Source organism: Hetaerina americana, unplaced genomic scaffold (assembly GCF_022747635.1).
Source record: "Hetaerina americana unplaced genomic scaffold, ioHetAmer1.1.p SCAF_11, whole genome shotgun sequence".
Taxonomy (NCBI): Eukaryota; Metazoa; Arthropoda; class Insecta; order Odonata; family Calopterygidae; genus Hetaerina; species Hetaerina americana.
Genome location: NW_027286181.1, coordinates 36,383,609 through 36,407,751, shown reverse-complemented (window position 1 = coordinate 36,407,751; position 24,143 = coordinate 36,383,609). Strand labels below are relative to the sequence as shown.

At 38.4% G+C, this 24,143-nt stretch overlaps 1 long non-coding RNA gene across 1 annotated transcript in view; it reads right to left on the bottom strand.

Moving 5' to 3' along the window:
* The window catches only part of LOC139701026 (uncharacterized), a 356,189-nt gene that overhangs the window by 314,072 nt on the left and 17,974 nt on the right, over positions 1-24,143 (bottom strand). Inside the window, exon 2 of the long non-coding RNA XR_011703913.1 lies at positions 303-2,833. This is a non-coding gene — a long non-coding RNA (uncharacterized lncRNA). The remainder of the gene's footprint in view (positions 1-302; positions 2,834-24,143) is intronic.

The following is a 24,143-nucleotide window of genomic DNA, read 5'->3' as shown; positions in this document are numbered from 1 at the left end:
TTATGTTGTTTGAAATTTATTACTTCACGAAGAATAAAATATTTCTTTACAAAAGTCTTGCTGCAATCTTGATGTGACAAACCGTTACTTTTGAAAGCAACATCGTGACCCGCAGCGCAAAAAGTTTGGACGTCACAGTTCAATTCAATTTGAATGCTTAGTGGAGATTCGGCTTACTCCATAGAGAGTCGTGAATATTTCATGGGAATCAAAACCCTCGACATTACGACGGTAACTTGTTCTTGCCCCACTATCTAAGGCATAAAGCTATGAATACTTAAGCAGTGCCATAGCTCACTTACCGTTCGATGATAAGATATTCGTAGCCTCTTCGCCCTCCGTTGGACTTCACACGAAACTCTGAAACATTGGCGGCTTCCCATCCACGTTCCGCTCTCCTCCCCAGGAAAGGGGAGATCACGGGAAGACCCTGTGGCGTGCGCTGCACAATTTCATCGTCCCGACTTCCTAATGGACGAGTAAACCTACCCCATTATGCAGCAGCAGTCTCCTTGCTACTCGGTATCTTTGTCTCTTACCTAATTCACAGCACTTTAACACAAAAGCACACGTTTGAATGAAATCTTCGTCCTCTCGCTTAGTTGGATTCTTTTGTGCTCGGTGTCGTATCAAAGTCATCACAGGGGTAAGGGTTTCCGGTACGTGTGGGTAAACAACTGTGGAAATCAATTTATAATTCCTATTAATCCAAAAGTAATTTCTGGATAAATGAAATGCGCTCTTACTGTTTCTCGACTGGTGTAGGTCTGAGCAAGCTAGCATCCCAAGTCACGTTCTTTCCACAAAACTTTCCAGAGATCATTGGTTTTTTTTAACTTATGCCATGAAAAAGTGATGAATTATTTCCTGAAATTTTTCCTGGCAGATCCAAACAGTTAATTTCACTATTTCACACAGGGCTACATGAAAAAAATTTCAACTACTGCACTGGATTTATGTACCAGGATTATCTGCCTACGGTGCATTGAATAGTAAGCATCTACTCCGGAAGAGTTTATCAAATATTCCAATTTGAGAGTATTGTGATAACATTTTTACATGGAGTTACTGAATTTGTTGAAATATCTAAGGGTTTTAAAACTAAACGGGGGCATTTCCTTCCGTGCGGAGAACATTTTCGCAAGGGAAAGTGCCATGGCGAATGAGAAAGAAAAACGACACCAGAGCTCCGTCGCTCGTTGTCTACGTAACTTAGCGGAAAGCGATGAGGATTCACGGAGTGAAGAGGGAGGAAAGTGGAGAGCAAGAGGAAGACAAATGGTCCAACTACGACCTGGGATCGGACAAAGAGCCCCCACTTTTTTAACGCGTCGCCAATTACGAATAATAGTTTCAAACAAAGGAGTGGAGGACATAAAATATGAGAACAAGGAGAAGACTGCGCGAAAGGGTCAAAATGAACTGGTGAGTATCGCAGGATTTATTTTTAGAAACGTTCAAAATGTTATGGATAGAAGCTTACGGAAAAGCACAGCTCAGGTTGATAATGAAAAGCGAGCTTGGGATCTGAGGAAAAAACTTATCTCTGGCTCCAATTGTTTGCTTGTTGCCTCGTGACAACAGCGAAAAAAATGAGAATTCCTTGAAAGATGGGTAAAATTCTCCCGGAAGGAAGCATGCGCGTGGAAATTTAAAAAAAACTTCCACGTCTAATATTCAGTTAAGAACAATGCATATGTTGTTAAGAGCAATGCATTTAAAGATAGTACTGGTCGAATTGTCAAACTTTTGTCGTAATTCAAGACTTCCCCAAGTTTCATTTTCGACTAGTATTGTGCGTTTGGATGGGATATAAATACTCTTTCCGAGATATAAACAATGCGGGAGATATAAATTTTCCAAAGGATTACCGAGCAGTCCGGAAGAGAATGTTCGCGGATTATCAGTAAAACTGCTTGTCTTTTTTCCTACCACGAATGAACGGGTGGAAAAAGCCTCACTCCCTCCGCGGCCTCGCGCTTCTGAATACGTATTCCCTCACACACATCCTTCCCATGAAGGGAAGCGGCTAAAGTGCGTGGAATCGCGGCGGATGGGGGGGGGGGAGGGTATAAAAAAAATCAAATGGTTTCATCTACTTTGTCGTCTGAGCGATTGGATCGATATTCGAAAGGGTACGCGCGTATGTGTGTGTGTACGAGGAGGTTTGGAGGGATAGAGTCGGGAAGGGAAAAGGCTTGAGAGCACGTCGCACTGGTTCGTCAACTTCACGTCCAAATTGGCAGACCGAGGGAAATCAGAATCACGTGACGGGCTGAGGGAGGAAGGAGAGAAGAAGTGAGAAGAAAGAGAGACAGAGAGAGAGAGATAGGCGGACGCGGGGGACGCGCGGTGAATGTGCGTTTGGGCGTACGTTGTTGCTCATGAGTAATAGTGGGTTGGGAGCACTTCTTGCTCCATCGCCCCACGCACTGCTTATTTTGTCACGTGGTGGGAGCATTCGTACGAAATAAAAATGGGGAGGACGGGGGAGGGAAAACAATTTTAACGCGGTCATCTGTGTCCCGCTTCTCAGTTTTGTGGTCCTCTCCAGTCCCCGTGTTATTTCCACTTTTTTTTCTCCCCTTTTAATCGCTCTCCCCCTCTCCTCCCTCCAATCCGAAACCGGAGAGCCGCTTCGATCGCTTCCCATATTTCACCCGCGAATTGTGTGACGCACTCGCCTCGCTTGATTCTTTTCGCACTGTTGTTCCTCTTTCTCTCTCTCTCTCTCTCCAATCATCTTTCACTCTCCCCCTCTCTTTCTATCTCTTCTGTTCGAGGCATATTTTTATCCCACACGTATCGATGGCTTCCCTCGGGTTCTTCAACCCTAAAAAAAAGAGAATTAATTGGCATCAAACATATCCATTCAAATTTCAATCTCACTCCACTGTATTGTTACTCATTAATGTGAATCAGGTAATCATTAATATTTTCAGTTAATTGGAAAAGAATTTAACAAAGAGACTGTACAATTTTTCATATAAATTTTAATTGCATTAGGACAGTAGCTATTGATATCGCTGTTTATACTATGAATCTATATTTTTAGTAAATTAACGACATGTTTTGAACCGAGATCAACATGCTTAGGGCATGTTTTTCATTACAGTTAATAACCCCTAAGCAGACATTTTTCCTATTCATTTCTGTGTGGTACACATCAACTAATGAATTAGGACTTCAATAAAATTTCACCAAGTCCATATTTCGCGATTACCATTCAAACAGCAACTATTATTTGTATATTTACGCCAAAAGCACTGCTTGATTGGAATTCATTACAAAACTTCTTTGTTGGGCTCATGTCAAATGTTTAAAAAAAATCATTTTAAAATTTTCCATTTCACGTCAGCACAGATTCAGAGGTATAAACATTTTATTTCGGTACTATAATTATCCTCATCCTTTTTTATGCGTTCTAAAGCGTGTCCTTCATGTCACCGTTTAAACATTCCTACCCCATTCTCTCAAACTCTCTGCCAGCTATCACCTTCCATCCCTTCTTCAATGGGATTTTCTCGTCATTGGCCATTTTATTACCCATAAGCTACGTCGGAAATGTAAATGCAAGTAAAGGATCTCCCGTTCGAACTTCACTCCAATATGTTCTTTTATACATTTAAAGCGGATCTTCCAGCTGGAAATAATAAATACGTAGTTGCAATCGCCGGCAAATACTTGAGCACTATTTGCCATGCCGGTACTCGACAATTCCTGTTCCCTGATAAATGTCACTAACTCTTCTAAATTTGACTGTTCACGAGATATCCGGACCTCTCTTTTGTGTTTAATACCCAAAAGTTTCTTTCCACTAACACTTTTAATACCAGTGAACGTTTTAGACATCAAATCATGTCGGGCACGGAAGGTGACAAAGATAGCTAAAGTAAAATTACGGAATCAAAATATATCTCAATAACGCGTGGGCCTATCTCAACATTCGGGCCTAAAAGAAAGAAAGTCAAGAGTAGAAAAGAATTAAAGTTTAGCCGGATTAAAAACCGAAGGAAAGAGCTTTAGGCAATCGTATTAATTGCCGTGAAATGTTATGTGAAACGATTTGATGAAAAACTCTTGAAATTTCTCATCGCAGTCACCATTTATTTTATGTAAATATTAACATAACTATAACCGAAAAACATAAAACTTTGGGTTTTGAATACCTATCTTTTAATTATCAATATCAGCAAACATGTTATCGGGTAATAATTACATTCGGACTTGGAAATATTTCCCAATATAGTGTGTTTCACCCTAAAATCGTCGATGAATTAAGTTAAAATTGCCAATTAATGATTCGCAAATAGTGTTCAAAATATTTCATTTTATGCAGTGAGCACAATTGTTTAGCTTTTTTTGTTGATGGCATATGTTGATGTTGTTGATGAACATATAGGCATATGTGACAATAAGGATCTTAGAGAAATAAAGATTGACTCGTATATTGTGTTTATCGAGTATACTTTCGCTTTACCAATAGGTGAGTTATGGTATATATTTGTAATTTTTACAGAAGTTATTTTCTTGTGTTCCCCCGGGTGAGGGTATCCATTCCTTAATTTCTTAACGCAGCACGCCGAGAAAGTATCAGATCTTACTGCAATTTTAATGCTTTAATTACCTTCTTCAAGTGTATCGATATCTTAAATCAACTCTCCATAACAGCCCATCCCTCACGTAAACTTACTTCTATCCACTATATGACAAGTTTTGATCAAAGGGCAGATGGGAGTCTTTGAGAATTCTACTCGACCTCATTTGCAGAATGTACGGACTGAAAATGGCTTTATGCAAGGCTTTGAATCGAGACAGGCCAAAGGAATATTTCCTTGCGTGTTCACCCTTAAGAAGGATTTGTCCATTTTAAGGCTTTGAGTTTGTGACCTAAGAAGAAGAATTTGTAGGAGAAGTATAAAAAAACTTTGATATATTTTAACAACAATTTTGATTTGTAATGGGATTTTGAAGATCATGATAGAGGGGTGTGCATTAGGTAAACAAGGAATAGAGAGGAAATAGATAGGAATGTCGGATGGAATGAAGGGATGAAGGAAGTAGACGGAGCTGAAGAAGGGCTTATTGGAATGTCGAATGTCAGGTTGTGCAGCGTTAGATAAGCAAGGGAATATATAAATGTACCTTAGCATACCTGTATTCTACGTCCATTCAAAACTGCCTTTGCTTGCACAATACTTTTAATAATAATAATGACGAGGCACAAAAAATTAATTCCTCCTACTTCTGTAACCAGGTGCAGTAAATACAACAGCCGCTGCACTACAGAAAAAATGAGGAAAGAATGTTTTGTCATTTTTAAACACAAATAGAATCATGAAAATTATATAATTATGGTATTTTTGAATAGTATTCAGACAATTTGTTTGAGTACGCATTTCAAATTTAATTATCAAACATGTTTACATGCATACTTTGCATTAAAATTGTTAACTTTCAGCTGATTAAAAGATGAATAACAGAGGAAATTGTGTTTTTCCTCCTACCGTACCATCAAATTCGTTTATTAAAGCTAAAGTGTACTCTCCTTTCTCTCCCCCAGTGCCTTCCCAGCCTTCCGTTCCCACAAACAATAGTCAAATAATTCAACTTGACACAATCCATAAGAAAATATGAAATTTGAATGAAAATCGGAATTTTGCTTTCCGGTCAAATCAAACATGGATTACATAGACGAAAGGTGCATTCAGATTTATTATTAAAAGGCGCACCGGAATACATAAATATGTTTACGTTTGTAGACGAGACATTTCCCTCTGCGGCATTTTCCGTAACGATTTATTTTTTTATGATAACCTTTATTATCCCGACTCCTGAGCAAGTTTCCGAATAAAATAAACGCATACGTATCAAGCGTGTGTTGTTTTAGAGGGACAGAAAAAGAGAAATGAGAAGGAGATGAGAAGTCTATACACAGTGGAGGAGGAAGAGGGAGGTCAGTACGCGCAGGTTGAACGTAGGTTTGGTACAAAAAAAAACGTCATCGCATAGATCAGTGTAGCTGGGCATTTTAGTCCATTTTATAATATATTTGTCGAAGGATAACTTCACGAGGAAGGATTTCCTGGACTATGTTCATTGGAAGTCCATTCAGTTTGATTAGGTTGCACAGTGAGCGTAGTCGGCGGTGACTTTCCCAAACTCCCTCCATAGTGAGGCCATAACACCTGACGTGGCATCGTCCCATTTCCCTCGCTACCCACCCGCAAATCAACATGGCTACCACGACCGAACTCCCGCCACCGATTATTTTCACCACCACTCAAATTGGGGCGTTTTGTCCGGGAGGGAGGAGAGTGGAGGGCTTGGTGGGGTTCCCTTATGCTAATGATATTTCATCCGGAGAGGTAGGGAAAGAGAGGGGACGAGGGCACCATCCCCATTCCCTTCCTCCACCTCGCCTCCTCATCCTCCCCACGTGCGCCCACGGGAAATACATCCGATCCCTCCACCATAACCCCTCCCCCAACCCCGCCGAAAATCGTCGATTTACCCCTTCCCGCCGTCCATCCCTTGACTCGCCTCGCCGACACCACGCCCCCACCCCCTCCAATCCTTGCCACCCAAACTGGCGCCCTTTTTCTCCCTCCCTCCTTCCCTCCGACGCGGCGCGCTCTCTTCCGCTCAGAGGACTCCGCGCGACGGCAATCCTCGGAAAATCCAACGCAAATGAATGCATTGTGAGACGGCGCACCCTCCTACTAAAATCCCCTTCACCCTCCGTCCCTCCACCGCCATGACTTTGAAACCCCGCCGAAAACGTCCCCCTAACTCGCTCGGAAACACTCCTCTCTACCCTCCCACCCGATTTTCCAGCCTTCTCCGCCCACCTCGTACCCGGAGCCGACCGAAAAAGGCAGAATGGAGAAAAAAAAGAATACTGGGGGAGAGAGAGTTGGAGAGAAAGTGGGAAAGAGGGGAATGCAAAGAGAGAGAGAGAGAGAAATAATAGAAAACAGGTGAGGGAAGGGATCAATGCCGAAAATTCGTGGTGGAAATCTCCGCGGGAGAGGCGGTTTTTGCAAATGATCCCATGCCCGCTTCTTCCTCGCTGCACTGGCGGGAAAAAGAAATTCTCTCGTAATGAGGGTGATTGTTGTAGTAGAGGGAAGGTTTAACACAACGTGGCTAAGCAGTGCATGCGGAAAATATCTAACATATTACAGAGGTTAAGGGTTTTATGACGACGAGGGAACAAAATGGAAGGGGAATGGAATGAGGAAATAAAGGCTGACTTGTGAAAGTTATAATTTTAAACAGAAAGTTGGGACTCCAGACTCGGGGTTTTCCACATTGGAATCAAATTTAAAATTCCGAAACTATTTTGTTCTGCTGCCTTTTTGATGCACATTGTACAGGATGGGGAAGTTGTTCCCTATTTAGTAAGCATTATTACCTACATTAAGTCTACGTGCTTCTATCCTTTTCATTCCTCCCTATTTTAACATCCAAGATTCGATACTTTGGTTCATCACACTCTAATTCCCGAGCATGGGTCAATTAATTTTACCCGATGGTCTTGAGTGAAACATACTTAAATAATGGATAATGCCACACAAATATTCCTATGGAAAAACTCTTTTGTTACATTTAAATATCAGCATTTGTGAATATCTGCGAGTAAATTTCACAGTGATTATCATCTCAAGGGAACGAGTTGTAATTACATATATTGCATACACTAAATTATATGCCAAAATCCAAGGAAATTCTTAGGTGGCTAGGAACAGTAATTTCTTCATTCTTACTTCACATTTATTCTCGACATTTCCTCCCAATAATTTTCCCAGAACTTTGATAAAAATCGGAGAAGGGGATACGCAAAGAGTTGGTAGTGTTCGTCCTTCCATGTAAGTAAATATCCAAAGAATCGTGAATAAACGAGTCCAAAAATATATGGTCAATTTAATTCATTAGATTACACCACATATTTTCATTCAGTGGGCTTGAATCATGTGCTCAATAGATAAAAAAGTATGCATTAATATTTTCGTGAAATGAATTTGATTAAGTGTTGGTTGCTTAATACAGTTACCGCTGTAACTTAATCCAGAGCAAGGTTAACCGGCGGAAAATGGTTTAGGCTCTCTCCTTGGTCCACTATACATTCATATATATATATATATATATATATATATATATATATATATATATATATATATATATATATATATATATATATATATATATATATATATATATATATATACACACACACACAAACACACCCACACATACATTTGTCTCCCTGTGGAAACCCTTTGGACTGTAAAATCATCCCCTCTCCACGAATTCCTTCCCTGCTTCACACTCAACGGCCTTATTCAATTCCGTCATCCTCCAACCGTCACCCAACACCATCCTCTTCTCTTCTGTCATCGTTCACCCGGCCTTTTCCTTCTTTGCGCCCCCGGTAGCCTCGCATTGCTGAGCGGTCTGACTTCCTTCTCACTTAGACCCTCCTTCCTAACAATGCCTTTCCTTCTCGCCGCACCATTCCTTCCTTACCCTACCCATAAGAACGGATCCAACGGGCACCCGCACTCCCGAATGAAGCCGTTCCTCTGTGAATGACATTCCTGTGAATGGCTTTGCCGACTTATCAGGTGCAATCTGAAATATTTTGCGCACCCCTATTCATGTAACCGTATTACTTATTTTTGGGTGTCAGTGATAAGAAAGCAAATTACCTTTTATTTGAAACCACAGTAGTGTACAAAACTGTTGTTTTTAGTTCCTACCTTTAGGATATGGCTTTTCAATTCATAACTGCAAGATACGCTCACTAACTATTAGGGTGACTTTATAGAAAATGACACCCACGTTCCTTTCTTTGTTCATGACTACTAAAACGTCCTTATTAGGACTATTTTGAATCGTAATGATCGTTTTAAATTGTGGAACGTGCATCAAAGTGTGTACATAGTTCCTAAGATTTCTCCCTATAAGACATTGATCTAGTACAAAATCGGATTCAATCTTGACTAGATCGGGTTTCTATGATTAAACAAAATTTTTATGCGCTAGTAAATATTATTTCAACCACCAGAAATGATGGTAATTACTCCAGGGGTGCCTTAGAAACTGTGAAGAGTTATTCAAAGATGAGCCAACGCTTCAATCTGCACGCTGGCACTTGGAGTCGACCTGACTCAAAGGGCTAGCATGACTTAAACACTTACTTAATAGCAAAGGTTCACGTTACATTTTTACAAAATGAAGGAAATTTTAGGTCAACCCACGGCAATTATTTACGGAGCTAAGAGGATAAAGTTATGCTAAGTAATTTGATTGATCCAGCGAATGAAATGGAATATAAAGTTGTTTTACTTTATGATGCTATAATGTTGTGGGAATCGTAAAAGATTTTAACCTTATTTTTCGAAATAAGTGTCTTTAGAAACCACTATATTCCCATGTGCAGTAATCGTTGACCTGACCAATTCATTCTATGCACATTGTGGTCTTAAATTTTATAGACCATATTTGCATTACTAACAATAATCAGAATAATGATAAAAAATACGTAGTAACGCACCGTAAGCATGGAACGTTTAAAGTTCCTACGCATAGGAACTCAGATCGTGCCAGGATTGATAGGTTGGCAATTAACAAGTGGCTATTGGTTAGGCTAATTTAATTCTGTACTAGTAATTAGGAATTATTTAAATTTTACTCAGTTTTTTTTAATAATGTAGGTAATTAACAATTCTCGATTGTTTAATGGTTAGTTATTTAGATCAAAAGTAAATGAATAATTATGGTGCTGAATCATCATCAGAATTTTAATGAGTAACTACTATACACCCCTACCAACTCAATAAAAAATATTATTGGAAAAATGCATTTATGTTTTCCAAGGAAAGCTGTAGCCGTGGAAATCCTGAAATTAAATGGGCGGCATGACAGTTAAAGTCGCGATCCCATTTATTCTGTTTTTACGTGAATAAGTGTTTCACAGCTAAACATATACGTTATCCTAAAGACCAATAAATTGACAATCATAGGCAGAGGTAGACTGAGCTAAATTCCAGTCATTTTGAACATTTCCCGCTACATAAATAGCATAATTTAAAGAATATTACGGTTTCATCATTAACTTCTATCTTCTGTCCGAGGGTTCAGTAATTTACTTACCATGATTCAAAACCGGAAGACTACCCTAGTTCCAAAGGAACTGCGGGAGATGCCGCAACAGTAACTTTTAACGGAGTCATCCGCTAATGTGCATTTTAATGCAACAATTTCAGAGCGTAAAAATCATTCGCCTTGACTGGCCCAGTCAAGGCGAATGATTTTTACGCTCTGAAATTGTTACTACCCTAGTTGTTTAGGTTTATAAAATATAAATACGAGTCATTTGGACCGTTCCTTGATCATTCAATGGGATAAACGGTGTGGTCACAGAGTGAATAGGGCATTCGGGTGGTGACCCGACTGTCAGAGGTCCGAATCCGGGTGGGCTGTCTTTTGGCACGCTCGACTGGAGTGGGCACAGTGGTTCTCTGGCCGGAAAACCACATGGATCGGAGGGAAAGGAACTGGCCCTCCAGCCCTGAATCCAGGCTTTAATGCGTCATAGGGCTTAACTCAAGGTGATCTCTACCCTTGCATACCCAATCAAATTCTGGTTTGATGACGTCGGTGAAGGGAATGGGTATAGCAGAACTCGACATAGGATAACGTTCCTTACAGAAATCTCCTAGAACAAACTATACATCGGTAAGGTTTTTTTTTTAAACCTCGCCTCAAATAAATATTTAAAAATGGGAAATAAACTATTTCACTGAAATTCATTCATAGGATTTAACACAAAAGTGAACCAGACAGGTATTCGCACGGAAAGGGAATATGTGTTCATTGATGGATGAGTCTTTTCCCACATGATGGTTTTTGTGTTGCAAAATCTCGCCTTATAAGCATTGACCTTGTTCTATCGAGGTATGAAAATTGAAAACTATAAAGAGCAAAGTACAAAACGCATCTTCCCATTCATTCTGTGAAGAAAGTGAAGCTCAGTTATCTAATAAAATTGTATTACGATTAGTAATATTTATTAGTACTATCAGCAAGTTTAATGTTGTAAATAAATTCAAAATGAAATCATCATAAAACCAAGAGCTGAGTTGGAACGAATAAATAGGGACAGGAGCTTAAGTTAAGTTGAGTTAAGTAAGCGTTTTAATAAATAAAGGAAGGCTAAATATTTTGATGATTCATGGCATATAAACGTTATTTCATCAATAAAATTATCGTTTCCATTTAAAATTCATTTTATTTAGAACTTAATATTATCCGTAAAAGTTTTCCGTTTATTCCAGGTGAGATAGAACCCCTTTTGGCACTGAACATATAGTATTATCTGAATACAATGCATAAAAATTTCGTTTTTCAATGTACCGGTCATGTTCTTCATAGTTATATCCTTAGAAAAATTATTTCAATCTGGATTTTTAGTTTTCTACTTCCGTAGTTTCGTTAAAACTTTTTCAGCAAGAGGGACCACCGTAATCGATTATTGTTTTTATTATTCTTTAATATTTTTTATACTTACGTGATGAAGTTAACGAAAGATTATTAAAACCTTGGTATTACATAATTTTCCAATCAGATCCGTAGACCATAATAAAGTTTATAGAATTTTAAAAACCCTAATTACTCCTGCTAATAGAAGCCATTATCGAGAAAAAATAATTTCAAAGGTTAGGTAAAAACCTATTATAGCATGACTTAATAAGATAAATCGAAAAGCTTCATCACTTAACTAACAAAAAATATAAATCGGACATGAAAATATTATCATCCACTGGTTTCAAATTACTAATGCAGTCATGGTCATTAATGATTTTTTTATAATGAATCCGGCATTGATGCCAGTCATGATTCACTAGCTCACTAATATCAACCTACCAAATATCTAGCCATGTCGAATTTACCTGCATAGGGGCCAATTTGCGCTTAATGTAATGAAAGAGAAGTTAGATACTAATAATTGCATAGGGATATTACATCAGTTTTTCATTTCGCTGTAGTTTCATATTCATCAACCTCTAAATTGGCAATTAATCCAGAGTTTAACATAAGATTGCTCTCTCTCTCTCAAGGTAATGGCTGACGCGTTGATCAAGAGATTTTTCACATGATAAAACTCTTTCTTCCACTGAAAAACAAATACCATAAAACTCTGCAGGTGATTTCTCATCGTTAAGTACTTACATGCATAACGAAGATCAAAATTAAGTGTTTTAATTTGAAAAAAATTAGGATGCTATTCTAAGTACTAATACATCGTAAGGATAAATGGAATTTCTTATATTTATGATAGTGTTATATATAGTAGTAATATAGCGTGAACAGAACGTTTTCCTTAGAGAGTTTGACAGTAATTTACATAATCAATATTAATGCCCATTTCACATTATGCTATTTTGTTGGGGGAATATTACGTTTGTGAGTTCTCATGCTGATCATATGCTTTGGAGTCTCAGCAGAGAGAATGACACATACTTCGAAAACCAAATTTTTGCTACGCCCATTAACTCAACATTTTGGCGAACATGAATAATACTTAGTTTACTTTTGGTAAGAATAACACAATTTCGGTTCGGAATTTCCGAAACTAATGGCAACATCTCGTGCGACATATAGTTATAATATACTGGCACATAAGTAAATAGATTGCTACACAGAGTAATTAACAAAACCTTTCGATTACTAAATAAAATTATCGCAAATATGAGGGCATTTAATTTTTTGTGAAAAATAAATTATTGAACATGCTTTAATATTTTGCACTTTTTTGTCACAAATTTATTTTACACATTGAGTCGGAAATCAACTATTATTAGGCTCATAGCATAAAATATGTATCTTCTTTCAAAAAGTTACCCGGATACTCTTAATCGTTGCGTGAGAATTGGTGATTAGATAGAGTTTTATGCATCATGAAATTTGCTTTTTTATAATTTTCCATGAAAATAAATGTCTTCTCTTTAAATTGTACTCCTTACTTTGTCTGTACACTTTTTAAACACACGCTTATCTTGCTCAGCACGCATTAATACTATAAGAAAATCTGGTTGGCTGCGTTTTCTTTAATGTCACAACAGAGATATTTTTAACTATAAAATATACGTATTTAAATTCAAATATTTGTTACAGTTTTCATATTTGGAAATCAATTAACCAGGAAAATAAGACGACATACTTTGTCGGAGTGGTGCAAATCGGGTTTTCCGAATTCCAGAAATTGTCCTCTGAGTATGTTCCTATTTTTAATACACAGACACAGAAAATTTAGAAACCCAAAATGATATAACTATGGGGGTAACAAACTACTAATACTTTGCTAAGAGGCAGTATGTATGACTTGATGTTTCGCAAGTTCACACAATCAAGAACCAAAGAGGTAGACCTGCAGTTTCTCCCGTGGCACCTGCAATGGCGAAATCTATCCGCGTGCCCGCACTGGCCATGTCGATCGGTCATCCCCTTCATTAGGCACCGGAGTATAAGTCGCTGGCGCACCTTAATGCTACACGCTCGCTCATCCACAGCCCTGATCAATGAGCATTAGGCCAAAATCCTGTGCCTTCTCTCCGTACGCTATTTTGTTTATCACGCGCGAGCCTAGGTAAAAAGGGATTCACGGCCCCGAGTTGTACGCCATACGAAATTAATTTGCTAATGACTGAACATAAAAGGATCTCATGCGAGATTAATCGTCCCCACTTCAAACCACAGCCGGGGGTATAGGTAAGGGAGTAGTGGGGGGACGTGGGGCGTCAGCCACACAGCGAGCCCAACCCTGGTGATTGAGAATTTTCGCGGAAAGCGGGGAAGAGAGAGAGAGAGGCATGGCTGAGTGGTTTTTAAGCGAATGGTCGGGAGCATTCGTGAGCACTCGGCGGGCGGGTTGGAGAAGGAGAATCGGGTCTGCCGAGGTTGAGGGGCGAGAAAGAAAGAGAGAAAGAGAGATAAAGCTGGAGAGAAATAATTCGAATGTGTGGGTGTGTGTGCGTGGGAGGGAAGCAGACTAAGAAGCGGAGGAGAAAGGCGTGGGATGGTGGAGAGCACGGGGGAAGAGAGATAAGTGGCAAAGAAGAGAGCGAAGGAGGGAGGATATTCTTGAAGAGGGAGGGAGGGAAATAGAGAGAGAGAGAGAGCTTGAGATGGATGGAGGGACCAATTGTACATGATACCCCCTTGGCAGTGGGGGCAAGATTGGATGTGTGCGGGGGCGGGAAGAGGAATGGCAGGGATGACAAAGGGGGGATGGGAAGAGGGAAGGGTGGGGGCAGTGAGCCAGCGGTGGTGGGTTGTAGTGAAGGGGAGACGTAACACTCAAGCGGGAACCTAAGACTTTTTTGTGATGTTATTTAGAGGTCTCCTTCCCCGTGTTCCACTGTGCCTGTTTTCCTCATAAGGAATTCAACACTTGAAGTGCGAGACTCCGGGGGTGTTTTCTAGATAAAAACAGGGGCGTTATTGCAATCTTTACCGCTCGTTCCCGTTGTGCTTATATTTTGACGAATATCCCATCACTGTTCTTGAAATTTGCGCCACGAAATCTAACACGACGTGATTTTTTCTAAGATTATTTTGTATTTTAAATCTCGAAATAGAAATGGATCTCAATTAGTGCCGCAAAGAAAAATCGTGTCACGGTATGCGGTGGAGGTAATGGGCAAAATAAGGTATCCCTGTTTTCCCCATTAAACGGATAAAACATGTAAACGTGATTTGCAGAATGATGCAATTATCTACCCACAAGAAAAAGTTCTCATGTCTGGATACCTTTTCCTTATCCACTTTGTTACCAGTAGGTAAATAATAAATACAAATACGTAATGGTTTTATTGCATACTATATTCTTTTTTAAGCATGATGTTTTAGTTGTCTAACGGTTGTGTTTGTGACCGCAAATTGGAAGAGTCTAATTCAAATCTGATAACTCCTGATTTTTTCTCATTAATATTCTTTGATTTCTGTTTATTAAATGCACGGATTGATAATGTTTGGCACCGGAGCTATGCACACAAAAATGGTCATCAGATCCAAGACGTCTTCTATTTGTATTTGAATGAATGAACAATTACACCATCAGATGTGTCACAGAAAGTGGAAATGACTAAACAACTACACTAAATATAAACTCCAAAATGCTGTTATCCTAGTTGTTTAGCAAATGGAAAGCTATGGCATGATCCTGCGTCTAAGATTTTCCTAAAAATTGTTTGAATGAAAAAAGGGTATGCTGATTCGTCTTTCGTTAAATTTTACCCGATTACAGGTAATTATTTAATGAACAAGCAGTAGTTCAAGCTAGTCAGTTCCATCCTCATTAGAATAAATCGTATTCAGAGTGAATGTGTGATGAGATGCTTTACGTAACGAGACAGGTCACTTTTAATAATACCCTTAACATATACCTATTTTCCCATGAAGAAAGTCTTTTATACATTCTTATCTTCTAGTAGTTTCCCATGGTTCTTCCAAGATGTAACTGGGTTTAAATATAGGGCTATTATCTCTTTACAAATATTATTTTAAAATTCAACCCATGCATTTTATTTGCTAAATCTATTTAATAATTTCACTCTGTGCACATATAACCTCAAAATATTTTCAAGATCTCCCCTGAGCGACGTCTAGCGGGTGGTATATAACGCTAAACTAGTCCAAATGTATCCACAATAAAAAACATAAAAATTTTGTACCGGCAATTTAATACCTCATATCTAATTGGTTAACTGACACATGTGGACACTCAATGCCCCTGGATACTTAATCCTGAAGATAGAGTAAAGCAAAATAGTAATGAGAGCAAAAATGGCGCGGATTGTTTTCCTCCATAAAAAAAATCAGAGTAATGAAAGCCATGAAATATGTAGATCGACTGCGCCCTTTCCATGCTACTATTTTGAAATAGATTACCCTTACGCAAAACAATCTGCCATTTTACGATTAAAATGGATTAGGCTTGATTAAACTGCCTCAAAAGATAATAACTGTACCCCTTACCGTTCAATACCATTTCGGGTTTGTCCTTTCAAAAGCACAAGAACCTTATTTATTGGAAATTAAGGAAACAGTAGGTACGTAATTATTTTGGTGTTTAGACGTAAGACTTTTTATAGGAAAGAAAAGACGATGTATTTATTAGGTCAAAATATGAACAAGGTCATATCTGAGTTAAACCTTTTTTTTACATATTTATTAAGTATTGAGTGAAAGGATTGTATGATTGAATATCCGCTACAAATATTGATATACTCGAAACATAAATGACGAGGTGCGAGATTAGAAAACAATAACACTCTAAACGTATGAATCGAAAAGTTCCGCAAAACTCCCAAACCTTCATCTCAGTGGTCCCATGATAAATATGTTGGTCCCTGCAACCAAGGAAAATTCTCCAGGAGATCCATTACGTTGGTTAGGATTGGACATAACGGGTAGAGGAGGAAAAATATCCCGTTCTAACACCTAAGGGAGAACATGAAAAAATGTTCTTACGCCCACAGCATTAAGCGACTTCCACCAGTTTTTTCCGGCCGAATACTCTTCCCCCAACACTCGGCCGAAATGATTTGCCTCGGGGAGTCCCTTCTATTCTTCTCTATTCTCCTTACGGGCCGTGATCACTTCAAATCTTGACTCGCCTCAGGAAAATGCGATAAAACACTTTCCCAACCGACCAATTCGTCCCGTCCCAAAGCGGCGCCCGTCACCCGCATCTGCTCATCCATCTTCCTCCCAAGCCTCTTCTCGGGGCCATTCTTATGCGTGAACGGTGGGTGTGATTCGGCTAGAAGAGAGGTCAAAGGGAACGAAGCGCGGGTTTCTGCAATGAGAGGGCACTCTTCCAACACGTCCATTCGGTTGACCACATGTTTTCCTCCTTCCTCGGGATCGCCATGGCACTTGAATTTACTCGAATCCCTCCTAAAGGCGATGATTCACACGCGGCCACATGAGTAAGCAGGCACAATTATTGAACTAAAAGGTACGATATGCATGAATAAGTAAATTCGGTAAATTTTGGTCGATGATGCTTTTTTACGTCATCGACAAAAATTTACGATCCTTCCGGAGATCTTTCAAAATCGAGATGGAAGCAAGGAGATGCTTAGCAACACTTTGAATATAATACAGAATTGAAGAATTTTACTTACACTTACATTAATTAATATTTCCTAGTTTTTAAGGGTTTTCTTAATTAAAATATCTTTATAATTGCCGAGTAGGAATAGGCGTGTGTTGACACGTTCTCACATGTTTTCAAACATTATTTTAGAGCATTGAATTAAAGAAAATCAAAGGTGAGAGAGAGTTCAATATTTTACGTGGAAGCTACATCTACGAAAATATTTAGAGTTTTATTTTGTATCAACTGCCCTACAAGGTGAAAATTCAACTTTGGCCGTAGGTATATTTTCCATACTTTTTCACTTGGTGAAACGATCACTAATAAAACAGCCTCAGGCCTACATTAGTTTGTAATTCAAAACATTCTTGACAGCATTTATATCTTTCCTGGGAGGCGACACGGGAGCGTGTAGCAGGGGATGCTAGGTTACAAACCATTTCAGTAAATATAGATGCACAACGCTCCTCTCTGTTAGTAACTTCAAAACTGTTATCGTACTACGATTGGTTCTCCCCTTTCTGAGCCTAAACCGATCATTCCCTAGTACCAGCGGACGATGTTCCTAAATCTGGGAACAATCATATTTTATCCTGATATATCCCTGAAACCACGGACATTTTTACACATACGCCCATAGTGGTATTTAAACCAAGAGTTGGTGATTATTAAAACCAGTCTCCAGGAGAATTCTATCGCCCTCCTCGCGGTCATTCCTTTCTCTTGGACTGTATGTAGTCCTATACCTCACTAAAATCGTTTCCTTTGCCCACTGTTACGTTCTTTTCCCCCTCACTGTCAATTTTTTTCTTCCAGGAACACCCTCATTTGATTACTCAAACTTATTGCATTCCCTTTCTATCAATTCTTTCCTATAAATAATTGTGGACATGGTGACCTGAAAAGTGACTATGCTCTTTGGTTCAACTTGTATTTCTATGAAAAAATGTTCTTTTATGCTCTAGATCTCTGTTCACTACTCTTCTATAAACGTTTTTGTCCAATGTTATCGCCTTTACTTGATAGCTTTCTTTCTCTAAGCTCCATATTACTATAAAATTATCGCTCCAGTGATCCGATTTATCCTTCCATCTTACCGCGCAACACTCAAAGATGCGTATATCATGTTATGTTCCCGCTTTATATCACGATTCCTCTGTCTTCAAATGGGCTCTGAAATTCCAAATCCCTATTGTAACCCAATATGCTCCCCTTCCTGCCTACTTTGCCGCAAATTTCGATTTGGCAAAGGAAGGATTACGTGAGATGACGGCCGCAGAAGTCTGGTATGAAATTCGGACCAGAGAGTCGGACGTAGCCAACTCCAGTACCTTACCTAAACTCACTTTCAAATCTAATACCGTCATCATCCTGTGCGGCATATATTGGAGCTGGTTTCCCGTCCCTTCCTCAAGAGCATCTTTAAGATGACATCATCACCCAAATGGCAGCCCCACTTGAGTCAGATGCCAATGTAGATGCCTCACTGAATAACAGACACTGCGAAGATTGCCTATTGCCTATCGCCTTACTACTTACCTTCGATCGTGGATGGCCCTATCAGCGACAAGTTTCATTTTTCCCTGCCGACACAGCTCTAAGGGTTATCAGAACGCACAGACCTTCCTGGACGTCATAGTTGTAGTCCATGGGGACGGTTTTAATGAATAAGGACGTAATTGTTTGAGAGATACTTGTAACAGAACTAACATGCATGCTTACTCAATGTTGTAAAGGCATTGGCACTCGATATGACGATGCCCGTGAATTAGGACGTAGAATGGGTACGGCGGGTAGGTATAAACTTTTTCTGTCCAACTAACGCTCGAGTTTGAAAATGTACAGTTTTAATCATATTTCTACATGAACGCGTGAATCTCATTTCTGTGCCGGAAAATATATTGTTTACTCCCATAACTCCCTCTGTATTACAGCAGACGGTTGACGGATACGCAATTCCTCTCCCTCAAATATGGGTAAGCAAATTTACTCAGTATTGTTCTCGCAACCAAGGAAGTGAGTGTTATAACGGCCTCGAATTCATGCCTCGTTTCGTTTCGTTTCGTTTCTCGTCTACGAATTTTCTTCAAAAATAAATCGCCCTACCATAAAAATCGTTTACAAAACAACACGAAAACCACTCCTCTCCAGAGAAGTAGAAAAAATATATATATATGAGCAAGCTCAGATTCCAATTAATGAAAGAAGTTTTTTTCCGAATCAAACGAACGAGGCAAAACGTTTGAATCCTACCGTCCGTAAAACCCATGGTGGAGAGTAAAGGAGAGAATAAGGGGGACGGGCACGTTAATGAGAAATTTCTCCCATTGAAAAAGTAAAGGAGGAAGAGAGCGAGGAAAACAAACGAGAAGAGGACGAGAACAAAAATGAAGATTAAAGGATAGGGTTAACAACATCGGGAGAAGTTAAAGCAGGAAGCGAAGCGGAGACGAAAACCTTTCTTCGGGGCGAATAGGTGAACTTTCCAATAACACTTCTACATGAAGCAATGCAGTATGCACTTTTAATTGGCTGATAAAATTGTACTTTGTACAAGTAATGTAATTTAGTTAACCTTTACAAAGATCTTTGTTAATTAAGGCTTTTACATAACGATAGTTATGAGTGCAAATAGTATTAGTCAGTAGAAAAAGCCCTATGGGGGATTTTTCCTTAGTAGGTATTAATATACAGGAATATAAATTTCAATAGCCTTAGAATTAGTTTTGAAATATGTCGGAGAAAAAAAAGTCCCTATCAACGGATTGAAGTATAAACAAAAGTTAGTTGTGTTAGTGATTAAAATTAAATTTTTGCAATTTGATTCGCCGATTTATCTGAGGAGTCACATATATTTAAGGTCTCACAGCTACTTTTATGAAATTCTTAAACATAATTAAAATAGAATTATTTTTGTGTAGTTTATAAAGAGCGTTTTTATTAACGACGCTGTTCTTGAACTAAACCTTACATTTTGTTAGGCTCATCCTGGCTTCGTATCGAAACACGACAAAGGTTTCGATACGAAATGACTTCGTATCGAAACTTTTGTCGTTTTTTTTAATATATACCACTATATTAACACAATTATGTATTTTGGAAATAAATTTCCGCCATCACTTATAACTTTCAAAATCAGAATCTATTAAAACTATGGCAATACAACCACAGTATCCCACCTTGTTAGCGAATAGCTCATTCAAGTGCAGCATGGAAATTAATATAATATTTAGTACACATCATGTGTTTTTGCATCCTTTTAATGCATAAAAAACCACTATTACCTTTAGGTTATCATAAAAATAATTTTATTGATATTTCATCATTGAAGGTACGTTTTGGAATGACTAAGAATGAGTATGCGTGGCTACGCTCCTTTGCTTCGTCTAGCAAGACAAATCCTGACACCCCAAACTACATTAAACTGTTCCTCGACTCTGCCCAGCTTCTACCTCCCTTACCTCTATTCAATATGTCTATCCTTTTCCTATCGCCCTCGTCCATCTAGAGTTCTCCCATCTAAGTCTCCGAAGTTCCATCCCCAGTTAAAATACTCTGCAACCACATTTTTGCTCCCTTTGTATTTCTCTCAAACTTTTTTCTCCCCATCTGCAAAGGCTACTAGCTTTCTGTTTCATCCATTTGAACTTATCCATATCTCTCCAAGCCAAAACATCAAAATTTTCCAATCTACACCTATATTATCCTGCTTCAACGTCCGTATATCTGCGCCGCAAAAAATCTAGTTCGTATGAAATGTGTACCGGGCACCTTTTAACACCACCACTCAAAATCCCTGCCATCAATTTTCTCCTATTTGAGGAAACTTCCCCGTCAAATGCTACTGTCTTTCCTATGTTCCTTCTACTTTGGCCATCTTGATACCAAACACTGCTTAGATCAATAAAATTCTCCAACTCTAGTTTTTCCCCTCCTATTTCAAGATTTGATTTAATCTCCCTCTATCTTAAACCTCAGTTGATTATCTACAATGTAAATCATATTCTATCAATTACACTGACATTTCAATTCATTCAGCAATGAAAGCAACCGCTTGGCCATCTGGCTAAATATCTCTTGATCCATAAACCAGTGTGAAAGAATTGCCCCCCGAATTTCATTCCAAACTCCATTTTTCCACATTCCTTTTTCACCATTTCCTCCACGAATTGGTTGAAAATCCACGCTGAAAATGTACAACCCTCTCCCACATATCTCCCTAACACTGCTGTCGAATTTCTATCCGTCATAACCTATGAAGTCTGAAATATGTACAGGCTCTGAATAAGTCTTCCATTACTACAATCGACTCTTTTCTTTCTTTAAATCGCCCATTCTTTAACTCTACCCGATGTGCTCTTTCTGAAATCTACAAAACAAACAAATTCATCCTGGTACGTATCAGGATGTATTTGTTTATTTGGTAGATTTCAGAATTATCGTATTATCCTATGTTACCTTCAATTAGTGACATCACCACTGCTATGAGTTAAGAAAGGGTAGAGTTACGCGACATGCATCTCGCATACCGCTATCCTTTCTAAACCAAAACTGATCATCCACTGTATAATAATTTCCTCCTTTCAATCCTCTTACTGACGATCATTAGTACAACCTTATTTGCTGTCGAAATCAAACGTTTTATAATTCTCACAATCTTTCTCTCTGATTAAATTAAATGAAGAGACACAAAAAATTGTTTGCTTTAAAAATAAAATAAATAGGAATCATAACTAGACTACAGACGTTTTATCTTCAGAAAATTTGGAATATTCTACACCAACGTGATCCATATACTAACTGTCACCATACAATTGAAACGTTTGAGTGTTAGATTCTGTTTTTTTTTTACTAATTCCAAAATAAATTGTCTTCTACACATATCTCTAGCGTGCATTCTGATCTCGACAAAAATTCGTATTAAAAGATAAAATAAATTGTATCGTGTTTTTAGTTTATGGCTGAAGATAACTGCAGTAGACTTCTGTTCGCAGTTAAACACATACTCGTGGTTTATGTTGATCATAAAAAATGAAATACGGAAAACACAATGCCAGATTCGTTAATCCAATAATAGCTTTTTGTGTTTTAATCCTAAGAATGGCTGTGATAAAGTAGTAGACTGGACCACTTCTTATATAATTACCGTCGTTGCATTTGGAATTGAGTGGTTGACATTTGCGGTACACTCTTTGTTTTCTGTTATAAACGGCGAGTGGTAACTTTCAGGTAATTACATAGTAAAAACAATATCGTCCCAATTTCTACCTCCAATAAAGTTAACGGACTCCCAAGAATATAAATACGCTTGCTAGAAACTTTTCATGCGCTACTTTTCCTATTTTTATTCACTACGATCTTCAGTTGTGACTGTCGAAGTTCAAATTTACAAAACAGTAAGTATTAGCGAAATATTTTATACGTGCAATACAGTGACTTAAGATGCATTCATATGATATTATCTTAAAGTAACAAGGGTCTCTTAGTTTAACTTGAGAAATCGATAACCTTTTTGAAGAGCCCCGCAGAGGGTAAAACACTCAAAAAGGTAGTCCATCGCGCGAGACTGGAAGTTAACAGAAGAAGAGCAAATTAGGTAAAAAATACAAAAGGCGTACATTTAACAGATGTCCCGTACAGTCTTAAGAATTCCTTTAGAATAGTTACCCACTTAATGGGGAGCATATTGCCCGAATGCATCATTGTGTCAACTCCCATTTCATAATTTACATTAACTGAGCCAACTTTGAAGCAATTACATTAGAAAAAAAGAGCGTGGCCTCAGAGAATTGCTGCGTAAAAGGAGAATAATTTCTTGCGCTAAAGTGTCCAAATACCGTAGGAAAGCGAATGACAAGAGACAATAGATGGAAAGCCTGTCAGGCAGGGGGTGAGAGATCCCTGGAAGGAGAGTTACTTTAGGAGCGTAACGAGGACGGGGGAAATGGGGTTCTGGGGTTTCGGGCACGGTTTCAATTCCTTGGGGGACGGACGGTAGAGAGAATAGCATAGCTAGAACTCATGCACCATTATCCCGAAGTATAAGGCTGTCCAGAGTATGGCATAAGCCGTAACGACATTATTATACTTACAGAAGAGAAGAGCATACTTAAAATCATGATTGTAAAACCAGGACTCAATTAGGATCTTCACATAAGACATATCATTAGTGGTCATTTATCCTGGAAACTTATTAAAACCATTATTATTTCTATATTGCCTATCTAAAAACTTTAAAGTGCAAACCAAAAACTGCAGAAACCTTTCGCAGTAAACTATAAACATCACACTTGAAACAAATGAATCAATAGATGCGACCTTAAAAATTTCCCTAGATAAGAATGTACACAAATACGACTTGTTATTATTATTTATTATTTGTATGTCGGAATAAATAATGAATTAAGCTTACCCATGATCCACAATAACATATTATTTTTAATTTTTATGCTTAAATATTTTATCAATAAATTGACTAATAAGGGATTCATAGAAAACAAAGCTTCTCTTCATTTTAGAGTAATTTCCACAACCCAATCCCTTGAGATATTTCCTCTAACGGTTATATGTTTCTAAAGTGTGCTGTTTTTAATATACTGATATTCCTAATACTTAATTGTTACTTAGCGTGATCTGCCTAAGTGATTACATTTTTTAAATTCAGAAACCACGTACACATGTTCCACCAAGATTACATTTTCACCAAGATGTAAGTGCAAGTTGGTCACTTGCATTACATTTCCTGCTTCATTCTCTTCCTCCCATAACAAAAAATTTCTTATCTTTTTACAAAATTCCCCAATGGGAGCATAAATCATAGAATCGATTACCGATAAGAAGAAACGCTTGGTCACGTTATCCTTGTCAATCACGCGATCTCCACAAATGACCCAAAGAGACTTATTATTCTGACTTTTTTACCTGAGTCAGACTCAGGAAGAAGCAAAAAGCACGATGAATTACGCCACTAATT